The sequence below is a fragment of the Microcebus murinus genome, chromosome 9 (assembly GCF_040939455.1).
Source record: "Microcebus murinus isolate Inina chromosome 9, M.murinus_Inina_mat1.0, whole genome shotgun sequence".
In the NCBI taxonomy this organism is placed as follows: Eukaryota; Metazoa; Chordata; class Mammalia; order Primates; family Cheirogaleidae; genus Microcebus; species Microcebus murinus.
The window spans coordinates 72,928,599-72,955,686 of NC_134112.1; positions in this window are offsets into that span (position 1 = coordinate 72,928,599).

The following is a 27,088-nucleotide window of genomic DNA, read 5'->3' on the forward strand; positions in this document are numbered from 1 at the left end:
AATAACTTAAAGAAGTAGAAATTACTTCTGTAATGGATTATTTTTAATATTATCTATACACTTATATGTAAAATCTGAAATAAAAATCTCAAGATGTAAGCAATTACATTAAAGAATAATTCTATAAAAAAGACATCTGCACTAGAATGTTTATAACAGCATAATTCACAATTGCAAAGCTGTGGAAACAACCCACGTGTCCACCAATACATGAGTGGATTAATAAAATGTGGTATATGTATACTATAGAGTTCTACTCAGCCACAAAACCAATGGTGATCTAGCACCTGTTGTATTATTCTGGGTAGAGCTGGAGCCCATTATTCTAAGTGAAGTATCATGAGAATGGAAAAACAAGCACCACATGTACTCAGCATCAAATTGGTTTTAAGTGATCAACACTTAAGTGCACATATAGTAATCACATTCATTGGGCGTCAGGTGGATGGGAAGGGTAGGTGGAGATGTGTATATACACACCTAATGAGTACAGTGTGCACCATCTGGGGGATGGACACGCTTGAATCTCTGACTCAGATGGGGCAAAGGCAATATATGTAACCTAAACATTTGTACCCCCATGATACGCTGAAATAAAAATATAAAAAAATAAATAAAACTATAACTGCACTAATTTCTTAAAACTTATCTGTAAGAAATACTTTAATTACATGCAATATCTCAAGTGAACATCTAATAAAATATTTCTAACAAATGCTCTGCTAGGACTATTCAGAGATAATTGCTATATATCTGTACAAAAATAATAAAAGAGTTAAAATTATTGTTTTGTTTTTTCCTTAACTGTATTAGATGATACATTATTAACATGAGTTTCCTTTGGTTTGTTGTTCAATTCATTGTCTTTGAACACTTTAGGGAACTAATATTCTTTTTAAGAAATGTTATAAGGTGAAAAATGAATAAAACACTTAACCATGTTAATCAAGTGTGTTGGCTAATCATGCTATAATCTTGTTTAATTTGCTCAAGCTTAATGAAATCAGCAGTTTTGAATGAGTGGAGTTTTACTATATTTAAATTAGTAGGTAATGGGTCATTTAAAAAAAAACATTATTTTAAATTTTTCTGATAAAACATTCCAGCTTCTTATTTTGAATTTTGTGTTTTACTAAGTAATGACTTAGAAATTATTTTAGCATACTTCTACTATTAAAAAATCAGGAGATGGATTAAAATGAAATACTCGGGACCCTCTAATGATATATAAAGATAGACAGTAGTCTTTTTCTTGATGAAATCATAAATATCACTAGGATCAATTAAAATAGACGCCTGGTATTCTAAAAATAAAATTGATAAGAAGAAACATTGGGGATAATATTTTTCTAAAATAAATCTCGTGGCTTAAATTTCACATTTACATTACATATTTAGTGAGATTGCTTTGTTTTGTTTTGTTTCTCTGCATATGGAAAACACTTTTGGAACCTAGACATTTTACAGGATGAGAAGAATATCCATTTTTTTTATGGCATCCCAGGAGAATTCAGTATATTTTTGAACTAGATCTTTTTAAATCCTCGCTGTAATATTTCTAAGGAAATAAATGCAGTACAGTTTTTAGAAAGATGAATTCCTTTGTCAGCTATGAAGACTTACATATATCAAGAACTGGACCATTGAAATCATATTCTTACTCTTTTATCTGGTTATTCCACATCTTAGAATATTTTCTTAAAAAATAAAACCCAGAAATAAAAGCAAAGATTTTTTTACAAGGACATTTATTACAGAATTAATTATAATGGTAAAAAACTAGAAACCATTAGAGGTCCATTTATAGATGAGGTCATTCCCTCTTATCCTGAATGTTGACATTCTAAATATGAAAATAAATCTGTACACTGCTGCTTACTGACCAGTCTAGTATCTCAGTGACTCTCATGATTTATGTAGCACTATTCTTGCTATGTTTTCTGTCCCTTTTTTGTTGAAAAATTAGGAGAAAAAGAGGAAACAAAAAGAAAAGAAAAATCACCCTTAATCCTACAACCTCAATACATAGCTGTTGAAATATTCATATGTATTCTTTTAGATTGTATGTGTGTGAATATTGTGTTTGTAGATAAAATAGATGTCATGTTCTACATGCTGTTTTGAAACATGATTTTTCACTGTACAATCTGCCATAAACAGATTTCTAGGTCATGATGTATTCTTCTAAATATAAATTTTTAATGACTATATAATACTATATGGTGTGAATGGATGTTCCATAGTTATAAGTTTTATTTTGTAAGAAATTTAGATTATTTCAAAATTTTTGCCATGAGTAATAACATTTTATAAGGTTTTATGTACACACACTGTCTTTTATAATCATACAAATATTTTCTTTCAAATATTTATGTATATTACTAGAAGTGGAAGCAATAGATTGAATAGGATGAACATTATGCAGATTTTGATAATTGTTTGAAAACTAAGCTCAGAAGACTCTATAAAATTTATATTCCCATAAATATGGGAATAGTTGAATTGAATTGTAATAAGAAAAATTTCCCTCTAATTTTATGTCATTCATAAGTTTTCATTTTATAAGCTTTGAAAAATATATTCTCCCTTTTGCTCAGGCAGGTCACGAATTCTTGAGCTCAGGCACTCCTCCCACCTCAGCCTCCCAGAGTGCTAGGATTATAGGTATGAGCCACTGCACACGCCTATATTGTATACCTTAATGTAATGAATTCTAACGTATTAGATGTCAGTCTCAGAGAGGTGACCTGTCTGGGTATTCGTGGCCACATGGGGTATTCCTTGCTCTTATTGGACCCAGTTTTTCAGTAGGTTATATTTACTGGCACATGGAACTCAGGATGCATTTTTGCTTCCAATACCACCTTACCAGAGTGCCTTTATACAGCACTCAAATTCCACAGTTGTGTGAAGTAGCCTGTGGTCTACTTCCTTCAGTGAGGAAAGTCAATTTTTGATTTGGGTCTAAACAGGAGCTCACAAGCATCTTGTTGGTCTTTCTTATTATGGTGTAATCTCAGTAATGTTCTGTCCTTATCACATAAGGATGGTACTAAAATTTTTTCATAAACAATATTTCTCAACTCCTTGTTTTTCTGAGTGGGAAACTCACAAACTAATGAGTGAATTTAGGGAGGTTTATAACAGTCACTATTATCATAATTTTACTCCATAGATTATGATGTATATTATAATCTTCATCAGTTATTTTATTGTTTATATTTAATTGATTCTAGGGGTTTCAAAATTTGATGTTTTTTCTTACTCCAAAAGATGCTGATGTTTAACTAACAGTAAAATTTTGTTTTAGATCTATTTTTATATGCACAAAACATCTTGAGAGTGTTGTATTGCTCTTTTACATATAGTAATTTCTCTTATTTGTATGAGAAGTCATTTAACTTTAGAAAAGTGCAGTGGTGGTTTTCTGTATTACAGCAATTTCTTTCTTCTCGCTCACATGAACCTTGGGGGATGATCTTTTAAAGAGACAACTCTTTAGATTAACAGGAACTGAATACAAATGTAGTTCATATATTTTCTATGTGAATATGTTCATGTATAAATATGATGTTCTCTGTTCTATTATATATAAAAAGAGAAATTCAAATAAATCAACAAAGCTTAGTTGAAGGAGTAACACTATAGAGAAAGCATCCAAGTTTTTCGATATCAGATAATTGATAGATTTGTAGAAAATGCAAAATGTCATATTTTTTGATTAGTTTGTCTTAGAAACAGGGAAATAGTTCCCCAAAAGGAAAAATTTAGAAGATGTACCCAAGTAAGATTTTCCTCAAATTTAAGACAATGAATATATATATATATATATATATGTACATAAGTTCAGAATATTATAGCGATACAAATGTTTTGGTTGCATAAATTGCTTTTGTGCTATTTGCATCAAAGTTATAAGTGTATCCATGCCCCAGATAGTGTACATTGTACGTGTTAGGTGTGAATTTAACTATCTCCTCCTCCCTTCTTCCACCTGCTGTATTTCCGATGAATGTTATTTCCATATGTGCACATAAGTGTTGATAGATTAGTTCCAATTTAATGGTGAGTGTATGTGGCTTTGTTTTTTTCATTCTTCTGATACTTCTCTTAAAAGAATGGGCTCCAGTTCCATCCAGGTTAATACAAGAGGTATTATTCACCATTTTTTTTATGACTGAGTAGTACTACATAGTATATATACAACACATTTTACAAATCCACTTATGCATTGATGGACACTTGGGTTGTTTTCACATCTTTGGAATTGTGAATTGTGCTACTATAAACATTCGAGTACAGGTGTCTTTTTTACAGAATGTCTTTTTTCCCCTTTGGGTAGATGCCCAGTAGTGGGATTGCTGGATCAAATGGTAGTTCTACTTTTAGTTCTTTGTGGCATTTGCATACTATTTTCCCTAGAGGTTGTACTAGTTTGCAGTTCCACCAACAGTGTATGAGTGTGCCATTCTCTTCACATCCACGTCACATTGTGTTGTTATGGGACTTTTTGATAAAAGCTATTCTCACTGGAGTTAAGTGATATCTTATTGTGGTTTTGATTTGCATTTCCCTGATGATTAGAGATGATGAGCATTTTTTCATATGTATTTTGGCCATTAGTCAATGAACTTTTTAATTACCAAAATTAATTTGCTAATAAGATTATCCATTCTTCTAAAATTCTTTAAATGTCTATTATAAACAAATGCTTGGTTATTTCCCAAAAGGCTTTATTCCAAAAGATAGGCATTTTTTATACATTTTAAATGACTGTTTAATGTACATCCACTATGCTACTTTTGCTACAAAAACAGCATCTGATATAAAGAAGTGAAAATTAAATCTGTGCTTTGCATGCCAAATCTTCACAGTGTTTCCCAACACTTTGCTTCTCTCTGGTATGTTGGCCCTTCAAATTCTGGCTGCCTTGATTGCTATTTACAGTCTCAAAATCTTATTTTGTCACAAATTTTATGTTCATTTTGGTATTTTACCCACCTTTTATATTTATTCTTTGGCAGATGCTTAGTCTCATATGAGACATTCTATCATAGCTGGAAGTAAAAGTCTCATTCTTTCCTTTTGAGAGGTTATTGAATGTAATGTGATTATAGGGGGAAAAACTAGGGTAATTACTTTAACTTGGTAACCTTCAATCTCTTCAGAGTTACCCTTTTAGAACACTTCTGTATATCCATAGCTTAGGATGTGTTTTACTTACCTTATCATAATAAGAAGTGGTCAGGATTTGTACATATTTCATATGTTTTTCATCTTTACATGCATAATAACTGATATTACCACAGGATCCAATTTGGTAGTGATGCACCATGCATCATCTGAATACAGAATGTCACAAGGAAAGAACACACTAAATCTGACAATCTTCACTATTTTTTTTTTTGAATTAGATAACAGGCAAGCATGAGAATTAAAGAAGAATTAAGTTCTAACAAACTAGTAAGCAATTTTAATCAGGTCAAAGCATGGTTTCTTCCAGTTGTGACAATAGATAGAAAATAATTCAGGAAAAGTATGGGCTATAAAATGATAGAGGAGGTTATTTGGTAATTTCATAATGTGATAATAAAAATTGAAGGGTTTAGGAAATGTAGAGCAATTTTAGAACAGGAACTAGGTGTTCCTTTGATTGACATATTTTCATTAAGTGACAGCATTACTGCTTGTTTCCATGTCTACCATATGATAAGCACATAATTTAATACATTTCACACTTCTAGCTTATTATGACTTTGCAAAAATTCTCTTAATTCTCAAATAATATAAAATAGCAATCAGGAATAGAGAACGTTTTCTGTACAGCTTATGGCAAATTAAGTATAAAAGCAAAGTGTTTGTAATATTTCTATAGCCATACTGAAACAAGAACTTTTAAAACTCTCATTTTAAGCATTTCATTATATTTTTCAGAAGATCATTTAGGGGAAATAGAATAACTTTATTTTATTGGTTGATTTTTATTGCATTATAAATGACTTCCAGAAATTATTTTGCAAAAAGTACATAGTGCACGTATCCTAATTTTAAGTTCACATAATATTTCCTTTATAGCAACTTTTAGAAATTACATTTGTAGAGAATTTGATAAATTTTAATTTTACTTCTTTGTCAGATATTTCTATTTTTTCATATACAATGGAAATGGGATTACTTATTGCCTGTGCTTTGTGTATGTATGTATGTATAATTATCTACAATGTAACTATAACAATATAATTATGATAACATTTAGTATATATTTTTGTTACACATTCCAATTTTAGGTGCCTTTTAGAACTTATTTTATTATGCTTATTATTTGTAGCTATGAATTGAGAAGAAAAAACAAACATCTTAAAGTAATATTTTTCTGTATGTTTCCTGTTGGCTCAATAGTGTTCTTAAACCTTGGTTTCTTAATTCCAGGGAGGATCTTTAATAATGTTAAAGGCCCAGGCACATAGACCAATGGAATAGAATAAAAAACCAAGAAAGTGATCCACACATGTACAGTAAATCGATTTTCAACAAAGATACCAAGAATATACAATGGGAGAACATTCTCTTTAATAAATGGTGTGGGAATAACTAGATATCCAAATGTAAAAGAATGCAGTTGGACCCTGTCTTACACCATATACAACAAAACCCCGAAAATGAATTAAATACTTAAATGTAAAACAGAAACTATAAAATCACTAGAAGAAAACATTGGAAAACAGCACCATAACTTTGATCTTGGGAATGATTTTTTGAATATTGCACCAAAAACACAGGAAACAAAAACAAACATAGACAAATGGGATTATATTAGACTAAAAGCCTTCTGCACAGCAAATATTTTCGAAGTATATATCACATAAGGGTATAATATCTAAAGTCAGTAAGGAACTTAACTCGATAGAAAAAAAGAACCCACAAATAATCCAACTAAAACATAGGTGAAGGACTCGAGTAGAGATTTTTCAAAGAAGATATACAAATAACCAACAGGTACATGAAAAGCTGCTCCACCTCACTAATCATCAGGGAAATCCAAGTTAAAATCACTGTAAGATATTATCACATGCCTGTTAGCATGGCTACAATCCAAAAAACAAAAGATAAATGTTAGTGAAGATGTGGATAAAAGTGAACCCTTTTGCATTGTTGGTGAGAATGTAAATTAGTACAGCTACTAAGGAAAACAGCATGGAGGTTCCGAAATACTAAAAATAGAACTACCATATGATCCAGCAGTCCCATCACTGGGTATGTATCCAAAGGAAATGTAATCAATATGTTGAAGAGGTAACTGCATTTACACATTTATTGCAGCATTATTTAAAATAGCCAAGATATAGAATCAACCTAGACAGCAATGGATGAATGGATAAAGAAAATGTGGTATATACACACAATAAAATGTTCTTTATCCTTAAAAAAGAAAGAAATATTGACATTTATGACAACATGGATGGCCCTGGAGGACAATATGTTGTTGAAATAAGCTAGGAATAGAAAGACAGATGCCATATAATCTCACTTACATGTGGAACTTAGATAAGTCCAATTTGTAAAAACAGAAAGTAGAATGGAGGTTACCAGGGGCTGACGGAGTGGGGAGAAGATTGAGATATTAGACAAAGAATATAAAATTTCAATTAGTAAAAATAGTTAAAGAGATCTATTGTAAAGCATGGTAGAGACACATCATAACAAGGTATTATATAATTGAAAATTGCTGATATGGTATATTGTAAATGTTCTTACCACAGATAAATATGTGAGATAATAGGCATGCTAATTAGCTTAATTTGGCCACTCCTCAATGTGTACATATATCAAGAACATCATGTGATACATCATAAATTTATATAATTTTTATTTATCAATTATAATTAATTAAATAATTAGTTAATAAAAATAAATATCTCAAATAAACAACTTAAATTCATACATCAAGAAATTAAAAAAATAAACTAAGCCCAAAATCAGCAGAAGGAAGGCAATAATAAAGATTAAAACAGAATAAATAGAGACTAGAAAAATAAGAAAAGATCAATGAAATTAAAAATTGATTTTGTGAAAAGATAAGCAAAATTTATAAACCTGACTCACCATTAAGAAAAGAGGGAGGACTCAAATCAATAAAGTTACAAATAAAAGAAGAGATATTATAAGTGATAACACAGGAATACAAAAGATCATAAGAGACTACTATGAATAGTTGTATGCCAGCAAGTTCGATAACCTAGAAGAAATGGATAAATTCCTAGAAACACACAACTGATTAAGACAGAATCTTGAAGAAATAGGAAATCTGAACAGACCAATAATGAGTAAGGGGATTGAATCCTCCCAACAAAGAAAAAAACAAAACCAGATGGGTTCATGGGAGAATTCTAGCAAATATTTAAAGAAGAATTAATGTCGATCTTTTTCAAATGATTCCAGAAAACTGAAGAGGAGAAGAGGAGGGAACATTTCCAAATTAATTTTAGGAGACCAGCAATACCCGCTTATCAAAGTCAGATAAGGACACTATAAGAAAAAAAGTCACAGACCAATATCCCTGCTGAACAGAGATGTAAAAATATTCACTAGAACACCTACAAACCAAATTTAACTGCATATTAAAAGGATCATGCCCACAATCAAGTGAGATTTATCCCTGGGATGCAAAGATGGTTCAATGTAGGCAAATCAATAACTGTAATACATTAACAGAATAAAGGATAAAATCATATAATCATCTCAGTCATGGAGAGAAATCATTTGACAAAATTCAATATCTTTTGATAAAAATTCTCAACAAATTAGGTATAGAAGGATTGTATCTCAACATAATAAATACTATATATGACAAGCCCACACTAACGATATACTCAAAAGTGAAAAGCTGAAAGCTTTTCTTTTAAGATCAAGAAGAAGACAAGGGTGTCTGCTCTCACCAATTCTATTCTATTCATCATAGCACAGGAAACCGTAGCTACAGAAATTAGTCATGGGAAATAAATAAAAAGTATCCAAATCAGAAAGAAAAAGTAAAATTGTCTCTGTTTACAGATTACATGTTCTTAAATAGAGAAAACCCTAAATATGACCAAACTGTTAGAAATAACAAACTAATTCAGTAAAGTTGCAGAATACAAATCAACATAAAAAGTCTCTTTTCTCTGTGCTAACAATGAACTATTTGAAAAGAAATTAAGAAAACACTCTCGTTTACAAAAGCCTCAAATACAGTATAATATTTAGTAATAAATATAACCAAGGAGGTGAAAGACTTATGCACTGAAAACTTGGACATTTATGAAAGAAATGGAAGAAGACACAAATACATGGAAAAATATCTCATGTTCATAGATTGGAAGAATTAATATTGTTAAAAATGTTCATACTACCCAAAGCGTTCTATAGATTTAATGCAATCACCATCAAAATTTCATTTTGGCATTTTTCACAGAAATAGAAAAAAAATCCTGAAATTTCTATGGAACTAAAAAAGATCCCTAATAGCCAAAACAATCCAGAGAAAAAACAAAGCTGGGAGATATCCATGCTCTGATTTCCAATACAAAGTTATAGTTCTCAAAACATCATGTTACACTATTCACAAAAATTTACTCCAAATGGATTAAAGTAAATGGATTACTTAAATGTAAGACCTGAAATGTTAAAAAAAATTTAAATTGTACTTAGAAACTGTGATGAAATATATAGAAAAACTCTTGACATTGGTCTTGGCAGTGTTTTTTGGATATGCCACCAAAACATAGGTTACAATAGAAAACTTAGAAAGTGGAATCGTATCAAATTGAAATGCTTCTCCATGCAAAGAAAACAATCAACAGAGAGAGGAGGTATCTTACAAAATGGGAGAAAATATTTGTAAATCATGCATAAGGAGTTAATATCTAAAGCATAATATGTAAATCATGCATAAGGAGTTAATATCTAAAGCATAATAAGAACTCAAACAATTCAATAGCCAAAGCCCCCAAATAATTTAGTTAAAAATGTGTAACGATCAAACCTGTGTAATTGGGATATCCATCACCACAAACGTTTATCATTTCATTGTGTTGGAAACATTCCAAATCTACTCTTTTAGTTATTTTAAAATATATAATAAATTAGTTAATTATAATTGCCCTATTGTGCTATTGAACCCTGGATCTTATTCCTTCTATCTAATTGTATTTTTGTACTCATTAACTAACCCCTCTTTAACCTCCCCCTTCCCTTACCCTTCCAAAACTCAGGTTTTCTATTCATTTCCACCATGAGATCAAATTTTTTTAAGCTTCTTTTATTTCTTTCTCTTGCCTAATTGTTCTGGTTATGACTCCCAGTACTATAAACAAAATACTATCAAACCAAATTCAAGAGCACATTAAAAGAATTACACACCATAATCAAATGAGATTAGTCTCATTGAATTTTGTTTGCTAGTATTTCGTTGAGGATTTTTACATCTATGCTCACCAGGTATATTGGTCTGTAGTTTTCTTTTCTTGTAGCGTTCTTATCTGGCTTTGATATGAGACTAATGCAGCACAGTTCTTTGTTGGCCTTGAACCAACTCTTGTTCTATTCTTTTTGGTTGTTTTTTACAAGAATAAATGTAAAATGTGCTGGAAATGCCACACCCTGTGATAGGGAGGGACTAGTGAGAACAGCCTGGGCTCTCTTTTGATTATCGCTGCCCCCTGGAATGAGGGTGTCTTTCAGTGCATTAGCCTAGTGTGTTATGTTTCTCCTTGAGCTAAAAAAAATCTGTGACCAAGACCCTGAAGTTCCTCAGCTGCAGTTTAAGTGAGGCAGGTGCAGTAGATACTCCTTCCATGCAGCGCAGCCATCCTGAGCCTGCAGGGACCAGCTCATGATGAACCTTAAGCTTCTGTTTTTCCTTGCTGCCTTTCTCTAAGTAACAAATCTGCTTCTCATACCTTGTTGTATATGAATATGTTCTGATTTACTGGATTCAGACAAGTTGGTAACCAGTGCACAGTGAACCTGCTTCACAGGTAGTGTTTGTCTCATTAGGTGAGTTTGGAAATGTTCCCTGCTTTTAAATATTTTGATATACTTTGAGAAGAATCAGTATTGATATTAATTCATCTTTAAATGTTTGGTAGAATTTTTCAGTAAAGCCATCTGATCCTGGGCTTCTCTTTGTTGGGAAGTGATTGCTTGTGGATTCATTTCCTTGCTTGTTATAGGTCTTTTCAGTTTCTCTATTTTTACTGGATTCAGTCATGATGGGTTGTATGTTTCTAGAAATTTATCGATATCTTCTAGTTTATCCGTTTCTGGGGGTATACAATTGTTTGTATTTCTATGGTATCGGTTGGAATGTCCCCTTTTACATTTCATCTTTAATGACAGTTTTCCAGGAGGGAGCAATTCTAATATTTGAGAAACCCATTCTGATTGAGTTCAATGTTCTGGCACCATTCTCATCCTAGTCAATCAGCTGGGTTTATTGGGTGCCTGATGTGTTGGTATACCTGACTTACATGGGTCAAGACTCAAGAGGATCCTATCGCTCCCAGTTATTTTCTCTTATCCACTTAATGATTTCTGAAACCTGGAAGAAAATTGTGTAATTTGTCAATTATCAAGTTAGATATATAACTATCTGGAAAATTACAGGGAATAACATTTCACTTTCAACTCAGGAGAAAATTCTGGAGGGAAATGGATTGATTAGTTAATTTGCTTGAAGAAACACTTGCGTTTGATCTCTAGCATACAAAACAGGCATAACCTACCCCTAATCTTCACAGGGGATATATTTAAAGGGCCTTGTTATTCTTAAGACTTGCAATACAATCCTTAGATCTTCCTATAAGACAACTACTGCTTGAGTCAGACTGAAATTTAAAGTCCATCATTCCCATTGAAGAGTTCAATTGTATCTAGTTATTTTTCAGAATGGTTTATGGTATCCATGCTATGAGGACAATTTGGTTAAAAGAAAGATTGTGCAGAAGACTAAAGACTTATATATTAGTATAATCTTGGGCTTGTCACAATATTTTCAACAAAAGCAGCCTAAGCAAAATAATAATAATCATCATAGTAATAACAATATTAATAATAATAATAAAATAAGTTGCAAAAGGGCCTTGATAATATTATTTGAATTCTATTCTGGTGATTTTTAAAATCAGTTTTCCAATTTTAGAGTTAATGTAGTGATCTGTACTCTTTCTAAAAATTATACAGGTCAAACACTTTTTTCTGAAACATATACATATAATCTTGATTCATAGTTATTAGATCACCACTTCCTTTAAGACAGGATAGTCCAGTGCTCAATAACTATTTTTGAATGAATTAATGGTTGTTGTGTGCTCTTATTCTTTACAAAATGTAGAAAAGTATCCATGAATTTGAACAAAAATGGGTGAAGCAAATCATGATTCATTTGTTAATGAATTTATTTTATATAAATTTTATCTCTCAACATTTACAAGTGCTAGTTCAATTCCTATGAAATTATGAGGCATTTGATTTGGAAAGAGTACTTTGAAAATCTTCATTGATTGAAGTTAGGCAAAACAATGAGTACATTCCTTTAATGAAGTGAAAATCTTACTTTCAGTTATAAACTTTTTTATAATGGTTACCTACATATTTCTTCCTTTGAGAATATCCTTCTTCTCCAGCTCATACCCTAAAAATAAATCAGGATCATTTTTGAAAAGCACAGGTCTCAGACCTTTTCCTGTTTACCTCTTCTGCTGTGACTTGGCAGCTATAGTTAGCAGCAGCACAACCTCTTTAGACGCCTCATGAGCATTGATCAGATTTGTAGCTAAAGGAAGGAGACTTCTCATGCCACTTAGAAATCAGTGGATATTTTTTTTAAAGCAGGAAATAGGTGCTTTGATAATCATTTATGAGCCTCTAGAATGCTTAAAATTCTGTGGTAGAAGTTATAAGGAAGTAATGAGGAAAAGTATAATTAAACATGCCTTCTCTTCTCAAGGTACTTGTATTCTAGAAAGAAATGTATTATATGACATGTACAAATAGTCATGAATGGAGGCACAAAATACCTGCACTAAAATTAGAGTTTTCAAAGGGAGCAGAGAAGGAAAGAATTAGTTCTGACTAGAAGCTAGGAAGGCTTTATGAATCCTTTTTATTTTATTTTATTCTATTTTTTTAAGCTTTTTAAAAAATTTATTCAGGATATTATGGGGGTACAAATGTTTTGGTTACATGTAATGCATTTGCCCTGCCCAAGCCAGGGCTACAAGCATGTAACTCCCCAATATAGTGCATTCTACTTCCATTAGTTGTGCTTTAGTAGCAACAAAAAGCACAGTAACAATAATAATTTTAACAGCTATTATTTTATCCATCATGGAACATTTCCTTAGTCTCTAACACTATACTTAGTGTACAGATGTACTCATTTAATTTGTACAATAAGCCATTGAGGAAGAAATTATTATCCTTTGCTGAGAGATGAGAAGGTAAGGCTAAAGAAGTAATATAAGAAAGAGAATGTTCAAAACAGGCATAGAAAAAATTTAGGGAAGGAAAATAGTTGACTTTGGACCATATGGTAGGAAGATATGTTGGGGCCAAATGAGTAAAATATCTTGAATGTCTTACATTTGCAGCCTTTGTATCTCAATCTGGAACCTGTAACTTCTGCATAATTTCAAGTGCAGAAGTTTTACCAACCATACATAATAAGGATTTTTTACTTTATTAAATAAAATGGAAAAGGGGGATGCTAATATGTGTTATGCTTTAGGAAGGAGTAAACTTGAAATAAGAGTTTAGAGAAAGTAGTATTCCTATTTTGGAATAGACCTCCACAATTGAATAAAAACTGATTTTTTGTTTGCATAGAAAGCTACTGAGCATTCTGAATGTCAGCCTTAAAATAAATTAGTAAGTTCTCTCATTAATATTTTTATTTGATTATTCATTCATAATTTCATTCAGCACTTACTATAACTATATACAGAAACCTCTAAGTATTTAAGCAGGATCAATCTCAGGGCCTCTCAGAGGTATATTAAGTATCTATATTCATTCTGAATTATACTACCTGACCTTTATAGTGACTGAGATGCACTTGGACCACAAGTGGGAATAGCATGCCCTAAATATTTAGTCTTCAAGAAGACTAAATATTTATGAAACAGCTGGATATTTGCAAAGGCTCCAACATTGTCCAACTCCAACAATGTCAAAATGGAGAGAAACCCTAGGACCTTTGGGATGAAAGAGTGTGGCACTGGGAGGTTATGGAGTTAGTACTACATAGGGATATATTTTTCTAAGTAGGTTTAAACAACTTATGTGATGATGAGTAACACCAAAAAATAGTGAATAAAATAAGTACATTGTAAACAAGTGATTATGATTTTGGAGCCTATAAAGCAATGATTATAATATTCTATAGTAATTAAAACAAATCCAGAGTAAATGTAAATAAAGATAATTATACTATTTCTACAAGAAATATCATATTATATATAAATAAATTATTATGAAAATAATTGTTTAAAGTTGACAGAAATAATGGAGATCAAAAACATTTCTTAGGCAATAAGCTTTTGCGAAATTATGCTCTTTGAGAAATATTTCCATATAGATATAAGTACAGTTATATAACCTCATTATCAATATTCATCGTCTCACTTTATAATTATAGTTATTCTTCCTTCTTAAGTTTGTAATGTCAAAATCTGGCACTCATTTTTCAAAATCACATCCAAACACTTTATTCCCTCTGGCTATAACCTTCATTCTTGACAGGAAGAGTATAGCCAAGTGGGGAACCAAATTTGGAAAAAAAATTTTAAGTAAAAACCAAGTTGCTGACAAACTCTGCAGCTTGTCATATCAGAAAAAAAAAAAAGACTACAGTTTTTGTGAATGATATTAAATATTTAATATTTAACTTGTTATTATAATACTATAGAATATTTTGTTGAGGGTAAGGGTACTTTTTTAATAAAATAAAAAGTATAAATTAGACAACCTTTTAAAACAAATTCACTTTTGTTGCTTTAAAGTACCAAATGCATTTTTATTGCTTTTAAGGAACATCACTAACATCAATTGTTAACATGTTTTTAGGTATACATCTCACTAGATTTTTTAAATCAACAGATAAAATACGTCTATAAATAGTTGCATCTACTGTGTTAAGTGCTAAGCATTTTTAAGTCCATAAAATTTAATTTTCTTAAGAGGATTAAACTGGACTTGTGATTTTAGACCTAAAAATACCTTTGGAGGTCTTGTGATGATTGGGAAAAGATTTTTGATTAATTTGTTTAGCAATCTCATTCTTTATAGAAAGTGAGCATATTTCAGTTCACTAAATGTACATGTCCATATAACTCAAGTTGATTTACTAACATCCAAAACTATGATATATTACTCAAGATTTAAATATGGCAAAAGTCTGATTTATTTACTTGTCCTGATATTTTTTTATATTTTAATTCCTGATGTGAAAAAAACACTAAAGAGGGAGAATTTAATTATGGTAAAGGATGATTCAGAGTAGTAAAATATTATATTTTAGCCAAAACAAAATTTTACTATTCACCCTTGGGATTTTATTTATCTTTATTTTATCATGCAAAAAAGGTGTTTTTACATGATTAAAATTTCATTAAGAGATGATAAACGTTTTGAATGCTTTTGAGTTTTTTTTAATTGAAGTTTATGCTGTCCATTGAGAATTGTTTAGTCATGAAGTAATCAATACATATTTAAGGATTTCTAAAAATATCAATTTTAGTCTTAGTATTAATATTTTGTACTATTTTTAGTATAGTTATTAGTTAACGAAATTTGCTTAACTGAATTCCAAAGTAATGCAATTTATAAATTATATTTATAGGTTAGTCCAAAGAACAATGTTATATACATGTAAATTTCATCTCTCTATGGATGTGTGTCTGTATATGTTCTCAAGCCCTCCATACCCTTTATATATACTTTTAATTCTCTTAGCTAGACATTCTGCACCTATTTTTTTTGCTATGAATTAAACATTAAATATAGTTACTGGCTAATTCCTTAGTTTTTCCGCAATTTTTAAGTTTAACAACCATTACTTTTATGTTTGCATGTCCTTTCATTATTGTGATAACATCTGTTAAATTAATAAACAAGAAAAGTTTATGGTAAGTAATAAAACAAACTACAAATATATTAACTATTGTTAGATGTTAATCAATTGGTACATGCCTATGTATCCCAAGTGACATTTGAGAAAAATATTTATAAATAAAAGTTAAGTACTCTAATTTAATGTTCTATTTCTTCTTCTCATAGAAGAGGAACTTAAAGCATTAATTTTGTGAACTATCTGGGAAATCATTGTAAGATTCATGTGTCAAAATGCAATAAATCAAGAATCAAAACCAAAACCACAAATAATGCCAAACAAACAAACACAACAAAAACCCTCTAACCCACATTTTTAGTAGAAAAATAATACAGCCTGGGGAAAGAGCTCATAAATGAAAAGAAAAATAGTTGGGTCTTTTCCAATTCATTCTCCAACTCTTGGAGGTCACTGTTCTTTATTGATTGATATCTAATGTCTTGAAAATCATCATTTAATATATGTTGTTCATTTCTCATTGTTTTGGGTAAGAAGGTGAATTTGGCCCGAGTTACTCCATCATCAAAAATGAATCATGTTTAGTAAAAGGTAGAGAAAAAGCATTTGGTATAGTAGTATTGTAAATTTTTCAAAAATTATTTTACTTGAAATGGCTACTGTGCTCAGGTGTAAGCTACAACATAAATACTTGTTTTAAAAAGTGTATGTTTTGCAAATTCAAAAATATTTGGGTTTTACAAATAAAATTCCGGCATATAGTATATTATACAGCATATTCATAAACATAGAGCCCAACATAACTTAGATATTCATCATGTGTATATTTAATGATTAAATTAGTTGTTCAGTCTTATGGTTTCTATAATATTTGAACTAATATATATAATATTACCATTTTTTTAAAAAATTGACTATGATTTAAAAACTTTTTGCAAACTGACTCATCATAAGTACAAAAAAATATGAGAATTTACCAAATAACCAGTTTAAAATCAGAAACTTTGTCTTTCCCTGGTGCCTGGGTCATCAAACAGAAGTAGGTTAAAAAGAAGTTATAATCATAAGAAAAAATCAGCAAAATGATAAGCTATCAATAGTGTTTTCCAAAGAACTGCATTTATTGATGCAGAGCACAAATGATCAAGAGTTCTTGTAAAATGATCATTCATAATTAATCCTTAGTGACATTTTCAATATGCATTGTGGTTTTATTTTTGTATAATATAGAATCTGATCAACATCATGCAATTCTGTCTTTCTTTTTCACTACTGCAACTACATCAGTTGCCAAAATATGAAAGACTTGTCATCTGTTGCCGGGTGTGATACCTGCCACCTGTATAACTTGATAACCACTTATCATTCCCTGGGGAAATTGATGGCACTAAAACCTGATAAGTTTATTGCTCTATTGTTGTTTCAGGAAGATCCTCCTTCCCTTTTGTGCTAAGAAGAATTCTAAAATGCCCTCCTCAGGATTTCCCACACTAATCCTCAGGACTGAAAAAGATGAAATATCCTACTATATAACATGGAAAATGGAATTTTTCAGATGTAACTAAGGTTACCATTCAATTGGATTTGCACTGATAAAAATGGAGATTATCCAGGTGGACCTAATCTAATCACATAACACCTTTTAAAAGCAGTCTGTTTTCTCTGGCTGGTGGCATAAAAGGAAATCAGACAAACAGAGAAGAGTGAGAAGGATTGACTATGGCTTGAAGAAGGATTGGGTGTGTGGCAAAAAAATATGAGTAATCTCTAGAAGCTGAGAGTAGTGCCTGGTTGACAGCAAAGCACCTCACTTGGACCATCAAGACTTCTGACCCATAAAATTGTAAGATAATAAATGACTGCTTCTTTAAGTTACTAAATTTGTGGTAACTTGTTATGCAACAATAGAAAATTAATATATACCTTTTTAGAAGATAGGGAAAACAGATTCTGTTTAAAAATTTAAAAAAGAAAAACTTTTCTTTATAATTACACTTAGTACGTATTTCACATTTTTATTAGGGAGTAGGAAAAAAGTTAGTCTTCAGTCCTGAAGATGTCAGCAAAATTATATCAGGATTCCAATAACAGCCCCGCAATTTCTGCTCCGAGGTTATATTAAAAAGGTACCAGAATAACTCTTTTTTTTTTTTTCTGGACACTTCACATAATAAAACCAGGCTGCTTTACTGAGAGCTGCACACAAAATGTAGTTTCATCCTCTACTACCAACCAAGTCAATGTCCTGTCAACTTGAGGTCAAGAAGAGGTAGGGCCGTTGTAGAATCTTACCTCAGCAGAGAGTCAAGAAGATGGTAGTTAATATCTGAGTATTGTTTCTCATACTGAAGTGGCATAATGAGATAGGTAAATTATACTGGGTACTGAAATTTCCATTTGTCTATGATTTAAAGAATCAAAGCACAAGCAAGTCTACAGAGAATAGTGGTTTCTGATTTTTTCAGGGATGAAGCATCCAGGAATCGTCTTGTCATTCTCACTGTGTTCCTAAAATTAGAACCCACTTTACTCAATTTTATTGCTGCATGTATTACTCAAATACAATACTCATTTTGTATTATACAAAATGGCAAATATTTACAATTATGTAGATTCTGATGATAAGGCAGTGTTATTTTTACCTCATTGAAAATTAACTTGTGAATTATGCTAGAAAGAAACAAAAACATAACAGGGAATGTTAGAAAAACTTATTGTTAAGCCTGCAGGGATAACATTTTGCTACAAAATGACATAATAATGTAGAACATTATAAGATGGCCAGGACAGTAATGCAAAGTAATATGGAAACTGGAAAGTAGCCTGAAGGTGAGCTGTCTAGATTATGGTAGATGTAGATCTGTGAAAAAATAAAAAACAAATAAGATATAAAACACAAAATTTTAGCAGGAGGAGAAAGAGGTCATTGTATTTGTAGGAAGCTGGACACATTTGAAATATGATGGCATCTGAGCATGAGTCATGACATTTGGAGAGCTTTGGATGTTGGCAGCCAAGTCAGACAAGTGATCAACCAAAATGCCATTATTCATAAAATATGTGAGAAGAAGGGACACATGTTTTCCTGCTTGTCTTAATGCTAAACATACTAATTGGAACTAGAGAAGCAGATGGAAATTTGAATAGAATTAAACTGTATATCACATACAACTCATCCTGAGAGATGATGTTAAAGACATTGAAAAGTTAGGCCCAAGGAAAGAGCATGAGGAGGGATTTATAAAGGAGATTGGAAATTAAAGACATCTGGGTGATTTTTAAAAAGTGAGTGGCAGATTAATGCTCCTAGCTATGAGTGCCATTTCTAAGTATTCTTCTAAGAATGGATATATAGTCTTAAAGATAGCAGCATATATGCTTTCTGAAAAAATGTCTCCATTTTCTCAAATATAACCTAACATTCAGGTATTATCTTTCTTTTTAAAATATTTTATAAAATTAAATTATACTCCATCCTTGCCATGTCTTATTCTGGGAATCTTGATGTCAATTAGGGTGTCCTAAAAATGACAACATTCTTTCCTTAAATAGTTCCATTATAATTAATGATGTATAATAACTCTTGTATGTGACATAATATTAATAGAAACCAGAAATAATGGGAGGTAGTAGGGAACATTTAATAAGCACCTAAGATGTACTGGGGAATGAGGCCTCCTTTAAACTCCTATTGTCATTTCAAATGGGATAATATCTATCAGAGAATCTTCAGGCTGAACTAGAGCAGTGGTATGCAATATTCTCTGCCTTTAGTTTCACAGATCACATTTAAAAAAATTAATTTTGATCTCTGTGTCAACAGCAACCTGTGTGTCTGTCTTTATCTCATTTGTATTTTAATTAACATAATATATAATAACCTGTACACATCTAAAGTATAAAATTGATAGGTTTTGTCACACAGAGATATATATTAATATACGTTAATATAGATAGATGGTTTCATGCATGCACCCATGAAACTGTCACTATAATCAAGATAATGAACATACACATCAAAGACAAATTTCCTTGCAAACTTTTGTAATAACTCTCTTCAGCCTACCCGCTCTCTCTGTCACTATAGATTATTTGAATTTTATAAAATGGTGTATAAATAAAATTATGTAGTTTGTGTTCTTTTTGTCTACCTTCTTTCACTCAGCATAATTACTTTGAGAAATCATCCCTTTTTATTTCTGAGTAGTATTCTATAGTGTGTACTGTGGGATATAGAGGACATATTTTTGTGTTTCTTCAAAATTATGAATATATTATGAGGAATTCTGAATAACTTTTGCTGAACACTTGGGATCCTGGGCAAAGGGAAACCCTGGGAAATTAATTTACAGCTGTATCTGTAGTGAGAGCTCCAGAGAGATTTATCTAACTTTGAAGGCACCTTTTTAAATTTTATGAGAGAACCTTGGAGATATTTCTAGGTCTTAAAAGACAGAGACACTGTCTTATTTAGCCCCTGGAAAGATGTATTTTTATTCCAGATGATTGGAGTGAGAATCCATAATCATTTCCATCTCATTTCCAAGGAGCAAATGTTTTTATCTTTTGTTTCAAAAGGATAGAAGACATCAGGTGCCTCTTCCTCTTGTATATAAGCAAAGAAAATCCATTCAAAGAGTCCCTCACCTATGGAAGGTCTAAACACTGGCATAAAGTGATAGGTTTATAGGCACATGCCACTACTCCCAGCCTCTAATATTCTTTTAATATGTTTGTTCCTGGTCTATTTGAAATATATTTCCTTTCGGCAGCATATAGTAGGGTCTTGCTGTTTTTACCAATATGTTTCTCTCCTCTTTAAATTGGTGTATAGACACTATTTATATTTAATGTGATTTATTTAAATGGTTAGGTTTAAATTTTGCTCTTTTTTTATTAGTCCTAGTAAGTTTGTGTTTTTTGTTCCTTTCTTCTTTTTATCCCTTCTTTTAGATTTATTAAATATTTTTAAGGTCTGTTTTTTTCCATTATTATTGGCTTACTGTCTCTTTCTTTTTTTCTATTTTAGTTGATATTTCCAGATTTGTATTTATGTAACTATTATAATCTAACTCTAAGTGATAGTAGATTAAATTCAGGTAAAATTTTAAAAATAGTACACTAACATTTTTTCCCTCCTGAACATTTAACTTTTACTTTATAAGCCCTAAATTGTATCTACTTTATTTATAAACAATCAATTATATTTTAAATATACTCAAATAAAAAGATAAAAACTTTATATACTTACTGAGGGGCCACCATATCTTGTATTCTTCATTCCTTTGTGTCGATCCATATTTTCATTTGGTATCATTTTTCTTTTATCCAGATAATTTCCTTTAATATACCTTGTAGCACAAGTGTGCTGATGATAAATTTATGAAGCTATTATAATTCAAATAACGGTGTTCTTTATTTTGAAAGGCATTTTTACTAGACATTGAATTCTAGGTTTACAGATTCTTTTTTCATTTGGCACTTTAAAGACATTGCTGTACTGTCTTTTTGCATATTTTTTTCTGCCATGAAATCTGCTATTATCCTACTCTTTATTCACCTGTAAATCATTTGTCTTATGTTTTTCTGGACACGTTTAAAAATTTTTTGTCTTTCTTCCACTATGAGCAATTTGGTTAGACTACATCTTGATTTAGTTTTCTTCATGATTCCTGTACTTGATATTTCTTGCATTTCCGGTATCTATGAATTTATAGTTGTCATCAAATTTGGAAGTGAATTTTCCATTATTTCATAAAATACTTGTTCTGTACTCTCCTCCCCATCTCCTTCATGTATGTTTTATGTATATGCAGCAGCTTAAAGTTATTCCACAGCTTATTGTTGCTTGATTAATTTTAAAGTTATTTATTCTTTCAGTTTTGTTTTGTATAGTTTCTATAGTTATATCTTCACTATTCTTCTGTAATACCTGATCTTTCTTAAATTTCATTCAGTATATCATCTCATATATTGTAGTTTTTACTACAATTTATATCTAGAATTTATAAATGGGTCTTTTTTATATTTTTCATGACTTTATTTAAATTCTTGACCTTATAGAATACAATTATAATTACTATTTCAATGTCCTTGTCTGCTATTCTAACATTTCTATCAGTTCTTGTTTGTTTTCAATTAGTAGACCCTTTTTCCTACATTTTGGGCCATATTGTCTAGCTTTTCTGACATGCTGGTTATCTTTTATTGAATGCCAGACACTGTACATTTTACCATGTTGGAAGCCAGATATTTTTGTATTTTTTGGTATGCCTATAACTTTTCTTGAGTTTTTCTGGCATTCATTTAAGTTACTTGAAAGCTGTTTGATCCTGTCACATTTTGCTTTAACATTTTGTTGAATGCGACTATAGCAATGTTCAATCTGTGGCTAATTATTTCCCAACACTGAGACAATATCCTTTGTTATCTCCCTAATCCTTATGGTTTAGGAGGTTTTCCAGTCTGGATGATTAGAAAAGGCACTATTCCCAGACATGCCCATGTGCTGGCTTTAGTTTCCTCCTGAAGATCTCTAGAGTTCTTTCTGTGTACAGTTTTCTTTTCTCTAATAGTCTGTTCCATGATCCCTACCTTCTTTTGTATCCTTAGAATCTCAGCTCTGTATCCTCAATTAAAGAAATTCTTCAAATTTGAGCCACTGACTGCTTGGAAACTCTCTCAAGGCAGTAAGCTGGGATAATCACATGGCTTACTTTGTTTGTTTACCTTCTCCTAGGGAATGTTGCCAGGTGTCTCTTCATTCCCAGTGTCTAGTGTCTGCAGTTGATATGTGCCCTTTGTTTGTTTTCAAGAGATAGGTTCTTATTTCTCTATTTCAGTTGGAAACATAAGTCCATCTATTAATACCTATTTTTTAAAGTAGCAAATAGAACAAGATCTTTCATTAAAAGCTGATAGATCCAGGACTATTGACAAAAGCATTAGTAATTAAATCCTGAGACAGAGCTGTATTTGAATCTAAGACTTACATCCTGGACAAGTTATTAACTTCATAGAGATTCAATTTTCTCATCACATGATTGAGTCTAACAGGATAGTAGTTGCTTAACAAATTGTAAATGATATACTCTTTTCTTGATTTGTGTAGTATCACCTTTGATAAACAATTGAATAAGCATGTTCTCCTGATTTTAGAAAGTAGTCCCTTAATTCTGTAGTGTAATCCACGGTGCCACTTCAGAAATCATAAGAAACAGTGGTTTTATGTATGTCTCTTGATTATAAGTATTTGACAGGTATTTTTTCAATCTACACATCTTTGATAGAAATTTCTATATTCTCTCTTGAAGGAAAAGATTTGCCCACTAAAAGTACCATTTCCCACTCCAATTACAATTACTTGTAAAGACACAGATGATTTTGGAACTTAGAGGAGGACAAAGTGTCCAGTGAACTTTCCCTGGCCATTCATGCCTCAGAGGCTTCAGTCTCCCTGTCGAGCAATTAGACAGCTTCCCCTCCTTCCCACCTTTGTAGGTGTGCCTTCCTCATATCCGTGATCAAAGGCACTTCTTGAAAGCATTTGCTTCCTTTGCTCACACAGTCAGTACAACACACCATGGCATTTATACCTGCATACTTATTCATTTGTGTTCCTTTCTTTATCTATTATGAAGACTCTGCATAGATAAAACAGCCATGATTTCTTAGGCATCATAATTCCAGGTTGGGCATAAGTGAAGAGACTGTTTAAATGCCCCCCCCCCCAAATGCCTATGCAGTTTCTGTGCCAATGTTGAAGGCAGACAAAGCATCCCAGGTCTATCTGCCTAGACATAAGTTGTCTTGCCAACCCCTCCAGTTACTTTGGTTGGATGATGGCAATATCTTCCCAATCAGTCTTCCTGCTTTCACCTCAGCCATGCCTTTGTTTTTTTCTTAACAAAGAGCCCAGAAAGATACTGTCCAAGGTAAGATTAATCTTGTTAATCCTGTGCTCAAGGATCACCTATGGCTTCCCATCTTACTTGGAGTAAATCAGAACAGTGCCTGATGGATTGTGAGCACTCAGTAAATATGTGATGAATGATTAAAGAATTCACTTAAATATGTAATGATGATAGGGTTTCTATTTTTCCATTTTGGGGAAGTGAAAGTTTCTAGCTAGTTTTACTCAATTCCTTCCAAGCATGTATGGGTAGCTTTCCCTCTCATACAGTCACCATTCATGGGTATCCATAACTTTTCCCTGGCCTTAGAGAGCAAAAAATGCCAGGGATGTCAAAATAGGGATTATCTGGGATCAGCCGGAACAGATGCAAATTAACCCCAGGGGCAAAGAGCATCATTCCTTTCAGGTAGTCATGGACCACTTATCAATATGTTAGGCATTGTCAAAGGAAGATCTTTGGTGAGCAGCAATAGGAAGTTCAGGTGTTACATGGCATAGATACATGTGATACCTTTAAGGGGCAGCTAGATGGCCTGTGGGTCCTAACAGGATTTATATGCTATTCTTAGTGGCTGGCAGCTGAATGTGCTCCTTGGAGTGGGGGGTGGTGAGCTATACAGATGCTATCTCCACTCTCTATCACATCACACAGTGCTTCAAGGTCTCATCTCAGCCCTTAGTAATCTGTCATTGCATCCTCCCAGCTTTCCTTCCCATGGTAAAAAGAGGGTAAATAAGAAAGAGGGATAGTTAGGGTCAAGAAGAAACCTTCTAATCATATATATATATATATATATATATATAGCCATGGAAATAAATAAGAGAAATTTTAATCATTGTGCCCAAGCCCAAGTGGCTAACTAGGCTCAACTGTAGCTGTTAACGGTCATATAGGGAAGCTGATCCTGGGCTGTGAGGCAGGAGTTGGATGATTATGATCATACGTGCAGAACAGGATACCAGCCTGTAGGAGTAAATAAGGCATTAGTGTCCTAGCCAAATGGGCTGGCATTTGGTAACAATCCATGTATTTTTGTTTGTGGTTTTTTTTTCCCTTCCAAGATAGAGAGTTGTTGGATAAGAAAGCCTGTGTCTCTAAGCACACTTATCTCATGCCAATCATTTGCTAGACATTTTACATAGATTATCTTATTTAATCTTTATAATCAGAATTGTTATGAATCTTCTTCCCATTTGCAGCTTGGGAGAGAAAAATACATTTTAGACTTCATTTAGGGAATGAGTCTTTCTTAACTTGTTGAGGCTTAGTCAGACAGGATTGGCTTAAACCCTGGGTGGACTTGAATCTGCAAGTTTCCCTAAAGTACTTGCAGCTGAGTGGAACCAGTGTTCCAGTTGGGGCACTAGACACCCCATGATCTGGGCAGGATCAGGCCACAGGGATGTTTGTAGTCACTGATTACTTCATTGCCTCTACTGGACTGAGTGTCTTTGTCTAATGGAGAGGTCATGGGCTTTGGGTAGGATATATGACTTCATCTTGAAAGCTGTTTCATTTTTAGAGTATAATTTTTGATACTAGGAGAAAAATAGAATCCTTCATAGAATAGTAATGAGAATTATATTTCAACATAAATTAATAACTCATCACAAGACTTTGCACTCATTAGGGTATGCCTAATTAGTCTCTTCTATTTGCCCTCCTGTGTCCCTGCAAGGCTAGCTAAACACAGAGGTTCTCAATGTGAGATGCACATAAAAATTTCCTACAAAAGTAAAAAAAAAATGTGTTTGGCAAAGTTATACCCCAGACCAAATCTAGCACTGTGCCCAGGCATCCATGGAATATTGAAAGATTTCCATAGCATATTCAAATGAAAATTCAGAGTCAAATGCTCCTGTCTTAGCACAGTGCTGAGGGCTCAATATATGAAATATTGGTTAATTGGTTATACGGTAATAAAATGAAGAGGCATGATGAAGAATCTTGCACATAGGAATGCAGAGACCCTATGTACAAGATTCATATAACTGGAGAGATCTGTGTAGCACATTGTGTCTTGGGTAATAAGTCTGAAGGAAGAATCTGCTATTTTATAAAATCATTAACATTTAATTGTTAGCACCATTGTAAACTAGCCTCCAGGAATTTCAGCAAAAAGATTTCTTTATAGGCTTGGAAACTAATAATCAGATGTGGAAACTAAGTGTTTTGCAATAATGAGGGAAATAAAATATCAGAAGAATTATTCCTTTGTTAGATCTAGAAGCTATTGCACTGATAAGCCCAGTGTGTGCCCTTCTTTGTAACATTTGATGATCACGCTTCAAGAGAAATAATTTAAGAAGGTGTAAAACCATATCAAAGATTGAATGTTGAAATTAAATACAACTTTCAGTTAATCTGACACAAATATTATAGCACAATACTATTTCTTGCAAAGATATAAATTGTCAGTTCTTGATATAAAATATTGAGTAATGTTTTGACATTATCTTACTAAAGTTTATTATATAATCAAAGCAAGGCTTCCTAGGTAGCTTGGGGAAGAGTTAGTTCCAGGGTAGGTGAGAGTAAGGCTTCGAGAACACCTTTTCCTGGGTAGATTTCCTTAGTGCCATGCATGCTCTGGCATTTTGACTTAGTGCTTTAAAAGATAGTTTTGTCTTGCTAAGTGTTTGGAGATAATGAATTCAGCAGATATAAATGGTTCTGATGAAGTAATGCTGAGCAGGCCAGCTGCTGAGAGAGAAGAATAGCCCGGGCCATGCAACACTGACTTTTGCAATATGTCAGCACTTCCATAGCTTCCTGAATCTGGCTCAGGGGGTGTTTCAGAGAGGAGCTACTGGGTATTGTAGCTGAAGCTGCTATTAAAGTGGCAGCAAGAGAATCAAGCCAGATGATGAAGCTTCTTAGGAGTTAATGCCATGTCAGGGTGGGGCAGCCTTGAGAGAGAAAAAATAGCCTCCAAAATACCTTAGTATCATCCTTGTCCTTAGAGTTTCACAAAATAATCTCTGCTGGACAAAGTAGGCCGAGGCCTGTTTTTATACAACTGTCAGCTGAGAACAGTGTTTTGCATATTTTAAAGGTTTGAAACAAA